At 37.8% G+C, this 6,000-nt stretch overlaps 1 protein-coding gene across 7 annotated transcripts in view; it reads right to left on the reverse strand.

The window, feature by feature from the left end:
• The window catches only part of LOC124610098 (E3 ubiquitin-protein ligase RAD18-like), a 97,475-nt gene extending 91,791 nt beyond the window's left edge, over positions 1-5,684 (reverse strand). The window contains exon 1 of one of the 7 annotated variants that reach the window (XM_047140133.1): positions 5,664-5,684. The gene's annotated coding sequence lies outside the window, so the exon portion shown is untranslated. The other 6 variants (XM_047140129.1, XM_047140128.1, XM_047140132.1 and 3 more) reach the window with 6 other exon arrangements.
• Between the last annotated feature and the right edge of the window lie 316 nt (positions 5,685-6,000).

The following is a 6,000-nucleotide window of genomic DNA, read 5'->3' on the forward strand; positions in this document are numbered from 1 at the left end:
TCTTAGACGAGAGTTGTGGCGGTGATATGGCGCTGTTGCTGTTCCCGCGTAGTGATTTGTGAAGATGGAAAAAAATCGAGATATGAGCAGTGATTAAGTACTTTGTACAGAAAGTTATGAAAGAAAAGGACATTCATGCTGATTTTCAGAATACACTGGGAGACTCTGCTCCTTCATATTTAACAGTTGCCAAGGGGACAAATGAATTTAAATTTTCTCGGGAGAACTTAGATGATGATCCGCACAGTGGTCGGCCAAGATGTGTCACTACTCCAGAAATCATTGTAAAAGTGCACAAAATGGTCATGAAGGATCGCTGATTGAAAGTGCGTGAAATTGCACACGCTTGCCAGATGTCATCTGAAAGGAGTCACATTTTAACTGAAAAATTATAAATGAAAAAATTATCTGCAAGATGGGTGCCGACATTAAGACAATGTACGCTCGCACACACGTGCCATCATCATGGCAAAATTACACAAACTAAGGTATGAATTGTTGCCACACCTGTCTTATTCACCCGATATGGCTATCAGACTGCCATCTCTTCCCAAAACTGAAAATTTTTCTTGGTGGATGAAGATTCACTTCAAACGAAGAATTGATAGCCGGAGTTGACAACTATTTTGCAGGCCTGGAGGAAACTCGTTTCCAAGATGGGATCAAAACACTGGAACATCGCTGGATGAAGTGCATTAACATACAAGGGCACTACATTGAAAAATAAAAAAAGTTTCAGTGATTTAATTAGTTTTCTTTTCCATTTCGTTCCAAGAACTTTTCAAACTACTCTCATATTGGAGTGGTATCTGTCATGTCTCTTGGGTGTGACCAATTTTTTGTCTGGTATGATTAGTAATGGTGTAACACAGAAAAACAATAAAAGGTGATGTATTTTATGATACAACCTGTTCAAATTTTCTTTTAATTGTATAATTTAAACAACTAGTTAGGAAGCTGAATTTTTAGTTTGTGAGGCCTGCTTTTCTAATCACACCACTGAAGGTAACTTTATGGTTAAATCTACACACCACTCTGTTTTCAAATACAAACAAGCAGGAACTGGTTGCACACGCATAGACCCACGTAGCCTAGTATTCCGAAAAATTACATTTTCATGTGTGTGAAAACTACTTGAACTGACTATTCTCATTAACCATACAAGAAGTGTATGTGTACAATGTAAACTAACGTGTATTTCGCATTAGTTAACATTTGTTCAAATGCATTCATTTGTTACAAATCAAAACATTTAAAGAATAAGGTCAGAAGACATCTCAATACGACATGCTTGACCATAAGACAGAAGCATTTTCACAATTTCAAGAAATTTTCTGTAATTCTTACATCAGACAGTGTGCCACATTCTTGATTCAATAATTAATAATATGATTTGGCAAACTGACTTAGCCGTTATGTGAACGTTCCCAAGTTCCAGTTTCACAGTCAAAGGCAACTTAACAGGTCTTTAACAGTAATATGAAAATAAATTCTTAATCTTATAAACTACTTTTGGCAGGAAATTAACACGAATTTTTCTTATACCTCAAATAGTGACGTACATCAATATTCACAGTGACTCTAACTATGTCAAGGATTAGGACCAAAAACAATTTTCCCCTGGCCCATTATCACACAAAAGCGATGTGAATTGATAGTACATACTGTACTTGTTCAGTTATTCTTTTGACGTATCCTGTGTTCAGGTCCTCAAATCTTAAGAAGCACTGATGTCCGTCAATGTTAGTCTAGTACGGGGTATTTATTAAATTTTATGTACTGTCAGTAAATAAATTTCATTCCACGTATACCGCAATCATTGTTCTGGTTAAAATAATAAACCAAAATACGAATAGGCTACTTTTTAAATTGTACTACCAACACGTGAGTCTCACAAAAAACTAATCATATCCTGAAACTCTGAAACACACAGCATTTCACAACAAAGGTGCAGTGCACCTACTAAACTCGTTGACGTAAACTCATATACAGGATCAACAAACCATTTAGTTTCAGTCATGTGTCCACTATCTTTCTTTTAAAAAAATAAATACTTCGTTATCTGTTTATGCATTTCATAACAAAATATCTGCTGTAACTGACACTTCATATACTGTCCCAGACAGATTTCTCAACGCGAACATTAGATTTACACACACGATCACAAGAACAATTAAGCTCAATCTTCGTTGTCCCAACGGCGAAACCGTTTTCAGTTTTGTTTACAATTCACACAAAACACAACACCCCCAAAAGAATGATAACACTTTCAATCTACCCTTCCCGCCTTCGCTTATTTTGTATTGGTACGAAGCTCACTGTAGAGGTGGCAAAAAATAACGTAACTGATAGAAATAACCGGTTACTGAGAAGTAACGGTTACTGCGATAACCGTTCCTCTGATTCTGGCAGTTATTTCAATAACTGTTTAGTGTCAACAATGCCTCGCGCCATCTGTTGACCGAAGATCGTACTGCGCATTTGGAAGGCGTTCTATAGACCATGGGAATAACTGTGAGACTGCGCGCCATCTGTTGATAAGAACTGTGTACTATTTCGTGGGCCTTCGTTACTTTTAGAATAAACAATTAAATAAAGTTAATGTCCGAGCCGTGGCTGATAGGAGCTGCAGTACAGGCATTAACAAGTACGGTCGTTCCCTTAAGCCACCGCCTTACGTGTTAATTTAGCTTGGACGGGTATTACAAGGAAAGTTACTAAGGAATTCGAGCGACTATGGAAATAACTGTCAGAGCCGGTATTCTCCTCTGGCAGTTATCGTTATTGGCTCGTAGTTCTAGTTCTCTGGTAGTTATCGGGCTACCACCACAGATAACCTGGAAGCTGGTAACGGAATAACTGTGTGTCTAGACGTTCCTGACTCGGTGACTCCAGTTAAAGGTCGTAGTTCCAGGTGATATTTCCAGAGAGGATAGTAACAGGAGCGAACAAATATTTTCGTACTGCTACGGAAATAGCCGCTGGCCATCGCGAATGACAAATAACATGTCAGAAAGTATAACATAATACAGTGGAATATAATAATTATTATCCTCATCATTTGTCAGGAGATTGTCAAAATACGTGAATATATCATAGTAACTGCTAATATTTACAGAATTGGTACACTGACAGAATAAAACACAGTTACGTACTTTTAATAAATTTATCGTACACAGAATCCCCGATCTTGACTGTTGCAACCAAGTGCTGTCAAAACTGAAATATAGCAGAATTTTTACCTGAGCTGGTCTATCAGTCTCTGTTACGATATTCATCTACAGAGTAGAAGGAGGGGTCACTGGAAGCGTCTGATTCCACCCGTCTGCTTCGACGTAAAGGTGTTGTGGTGTGTGAATGTCATTACGGCACGGTGTTTATGAGTTGGTTTTTGTGTGTGTGTGTGTGTGGGGGGGGCTGTCGATCTAGGTTGCAGTGCCGGAATTTGCTGGTGGTAATTAATTTTTTTTTTTTTTCTAGCTGTGATGTTTTGTGTATTTATGAAGTATTGAATGTGATTTAATTTATGTAGGGATGATTGATTTGTGGACTTTTGGGATTGTGGTTTTATTTTTCGCAGTTGTAGGTGTTGGTTTTTTGGCATCAGTAGCTGTGGTGGACCTATATAGGTCACCGGATAATGACCGATTCCCATTTTCATAATTGTGTGTGTTGATGTTTTAGTATCGTCATCTGAGGTTGACCTATGTAGGTCAAGGGAAATGTCTGATTCCAATTTTCGTACTTTTAGTTATGGGTATTGGTGTTTTGGTATGGTCACCTATAGTTGACCTATATTGTTCAAGGGAAGTGTCCGATTCCTGCAGATTTTTGTTGGTGTAGCAGAATGCTGTATTTTTTTTCTTTTTGTTCTTCATTTTGTGTTTTGGGATCATGGTGTGTTTTTTTTTTTACTAGCTTGTCCTCACCCTAAAACCCCCAACTTCCCGCAGTTGTCCCATTGGTTTGATTGTATTTTTGGTGGGAAATGTTATTGTATTATTTATATGTATATTCGTGTTTGTTGCCATGTGTATGTAGTGACGTCATAGACACACTTAAAATAGACATTTCCGGCATATTGATGATGGGTGGAATCAGACACTTATGTATCAAATAGTCATTCAAACACACTGTAAACCGTGCCTTATCTGAAACCAAGTTTTTAATGGTTGCTGACTTGCTGGCAGCTTATTGAAAATGCATGTTCCTGAATGTTAGACCCCTTTTGGACCAAGGTAAGTAATTTTAGGTCTTTATGTAGATTGCTGTTCCCATTTCTAGTACTGATATTATGTATTAAGCTATTGGTTGGAAATACTTGTAACAAATTTCATTAAGGAATAAATATAGCCCGCATCTCGTGGTCGTGCGGTAGCGTTCTCGCTTCCCACGCCCGGGTTCCCGGGTTCGATTCCCGGCGGGGTCAGGGATTTTCTCTGCCTCGTGATGGCTGGGTGTTGTGTGCTGTCCTTAGGTTAGTTAGGTTTAAGTAGTTCTAAGTTCTAGGGGACTGATGACCACAGCAGTTGAGTCCCATAGTGCTCAGAGCCATTTTGAATAAATATACTAGGAAGCAGTGGTTAGAATACAAAGTTCCTTGAACAGGTTCCTACATGATGTTCTTGAATTGATACCACAAACGATTTTTATTACACGCTTTTACATGCGAAAAACTTTTGCTACGTTTGATGAGTTACCACAGAATATGTTCCCTTATGAAATAATAGAATGAAAAAATGTGGTATGCCCTTCCCAACTGAATTTATTATCGAGTTGTAATCCCAGAAATGTAACACTGTCAACCTTTTCGATCTGCATGTCTTCATATGTTATAAACATGCTGTCGCTGGAGAAATCGAGCAGTTTGCAAATCTGACATAAAACTTGGATTAGCGTACTCACACTTTCCCCAATAGGAATAGCTTTTACAGCACAGGAGTAAACGAATCTGTCACATTACGTATATTTTGTTGTATTACAAGGCTGTACACTTTATTCTATTATGTGAGCAGCACAAGAAATTAAGCTTCGAATTTAACCTACAGTACTCAGTTTACATATTACTTCATACTTAAAAACGCACGTTGTTAACATTTTACTTAAACAGTGCTTTGGCGAAGTTCCGCGTACTTTCTGTCGCAGCTGCGAAGATAATATTTCTAATAGCGACCGATAACCTACAAACATATAATCTGAAACACTAATAATCGTTCTAACATCAACTAAAATGTACCCGGAGTTAATAAGCTGAGGTTATGACACGATTCATACTACATTCCTGCTATTTCACACTACTCGCAGTTATACTGATAACTAAACTGATGGATTCCAACTACGTCGTTATTTAACTGTCGGAGACGGAGTTATCGGTATTCGCTAGCGAAAAATAACTTGGCAGTTATTAATAACCGTTAACGATAACGGTTATCAAACAATAACTGGAACTGTGATAACGGTTACTCCAGAATAACCGTTTGGCCCACCTCTAGCTCACTGATTACTACAAATCAGTGTTGCCAGCTGTTTCCGCTATAAGCATACTCAAATTCCGCTACATTACACTACAATGTCAAATATTGTTTATAATATCGCCTACACAAATAACTGGCGATACATGGGCTGCATAAAGAATATGAACTATAAACAAATGTATTCCATACCCTTCAAGCTAGGCTAACTCCAAGCACGACAAGTGGTGAACTTGGTGATAGTGGATCATTCACAGAGTCACTGTTAACATAGTAAATATAGTTTCATGCAGCAAGTACTTTTCTCTTTTTATGTGATTTGAACTTGCGAAGGCATAAGGAATTCATTCTCGAGGGTTTTTTGTTAGATTTATGTGTGAAATGTTTCTATGTTTATAAAATGGCAGCGAAATTCTTGATCCTGTAAACATATCAATATTTTGGTCATCTTGTGGTAGCTGAATTCAATTCTAGGCTATTCGGGGATAAAAAGGAGAGATTTTTTTATCCCCCCTTAGCAATTTAGGGT

The sequence above is a fragment of the Schistocerca americana genome, chromosome 1 (assembly GCF_021461395.2).
Source record: "Schistocerca americana isolate TAMUIC-IGC-003095 chromosome 1, iqSchAmer2.1, whole genome shotgun sequence".
NCBI classification, from domain to species: domain Eukaryota; kingdom Metazoa; phylum Arthropoda; class Insecta; order Orthoptera; family Acrididae; genus Schistocerca; species Schistocerca americana.